A 1,777-nucleotide genomic window follows, 5' to 3' on the forward strand; every position below is an offset into this window, starting at 1 on the left:
AGTAGCAGCAAACGCATGAAGCATATCTAGGCGATCCTGCAGCAAAAATAAATACATTTCTTACCATAGGTTACCGCACAGTGTCGCACATACCATGTAGTCAGTGAATGTATGAATAATCCACGAGAAGGGACTGAAACTAAAATTCAGACGTGTTCCAGCTGCTTAACGAAATCTTACTATGAATATTAAAGCATATGAATAGAATATATGTATTTGAATAACAATTTACACGAAATCCTAATGCTTTATTATTAGGATTTAATAATAATAAGAAAAAAAAATGTCATTCCCTGACCGGGAATCGAACCCGGGCCGCGGCGGTGAGAGCGCCGAATCCTAACCACTAGACCACCAGGGAAGGATACTGACCTCAGTGTTATAAGATTTAGTAGGAGGCGTAGACCCCTTATTCTTTTACAAATTTAGCTGTTGGAGTTTGGGTATATGATGGTCACTAAAGGCCAAAAAAAAACATAAAATGTGACTTTTGGGTCATTTACTATCATTTACTGTATAAACTTGTGTAAATTTTAATGGAAATCTACACCAGCTCCTGGCTACCGTAGATTTTATGCAGTGACGCATGGACAGCCAAATGTCACATCCATCGGCTGGTTGTGCGCTGTTCCCCATCCATTCCCTCACCTCCATCTGACATGAAATAAAAAATATGTTTATTCACCTCACAGCTTCCTCAGCGTGCCACAGCTCATACAAGGTAGTGACGCCGAACAGAAGCAGGGCCTCATATGTGACGCAGAACTCAACGTCCTAAGTGCTGAGGTACATACAACGTCCCGACGTTGTCCGACTTCTGGACGTTGTATGATCTGTGGCAAGTACTAATAGCCTAAGGGGACCTGTGGGGAGAAGTGAAACGGTGAGGTGAATATAATTTTTTTAATTTTATCTCACATGGTGTAGTGAGATAGTCCGATTGGGGGTGAGGAGTACAAGGCACGACACAGGCCTCTACCTTGCTTCACCCCACAGAGTAAAATTTACGCCAGCTAGGGCTGTATTAAGCCATCCGGCAGGGCTTAATACATGCCTGTCAGAATCACAATATACTGCAATACATTAGTATTGCAGTAGATCATGCAAGCGATCTAATAAAAAAAGTAAAAATGAGTTAAAGGTTTTTTTTGTGTCAAAAAAATAAAATATTAAAAGTTAAAAAAAAAAACCTTTTCCCATTTTCCCCCTAGAGCATAGTAAAAAAAGAAATAAATAAACATAATTGATATCACCACGTCCGTAAAATTCTGAACTATTACAATATATCATTATGTAACCCACACGGTGAACGCCGTAAAAAAAAAAAAAAAATTGTAAACGCCAGAAAGTCTATTTTTTGGTCACCTAATCTCCCACAAAAAAATGAAATAAAAAGTGATCAAACCGTCACATGTACACTAAAACGGTATTATTAAAAACTACAGCTTATCCCGCAAAAAAATATGCCCTCATACCACTTAATCGACGGAAAAATTAAAAACTTATGGCTCTCGGAATTTGGCGACACAAAATAAATGTTCTTTTTTACACTTATGTTTTATGGAGGAATCGCTGTTTTTTTAATTTTCTACCCCACAAATAATTTTTTTACCGTTTCCTAGTACATTATATGGCAAAATAAATGGTGCTATGAAAAACTACAACTCGTCCCGCAAAAATCAAGCCCTCATAGGATTATATCAACGGAAAAATAAAGATGTGTTTGGTGCAACTGCAATTACATTTGATTAAAAATTATTTTTACTATTTGAGATAC

At 37.4% G+C, this 1,777-nt stretch overlaps 1 non-coding gene across 1 annotated transcript; it reads right to left on the reverse strand.

Moving 5' to 3' along the window:
• Positions 1–289: 289 nt before the first annotated feature.
• On the reverse strand, positions 290–361 carry TRNAE-CUC (transfer RNA glutamic acid (anticodon CUC)). The gene has a single exon. It is a non-coding gene; the product is annotated as a tRNA-Glu (tRNA).
• Between the last annotated feature and the right edge of the window lie 1,416 nt (positions 362–1,777).

The sequence above is a fragment of the Rhinoderma darwinii genome, chromosome 4, assembly GCF_050947455.1.
Source record: "Rhinoderma darwinii isolate aRhiDar2 chromosome 4, aRhiDar2.hap1, whole genome shotgun sequence".
Taxonomy (NCBI): Eukaryota; Metazoa; Chordata; class Amphibia; order Anura; family Rhinodermatidae; genus Rhinoderma; species Rhinoderma darwinii.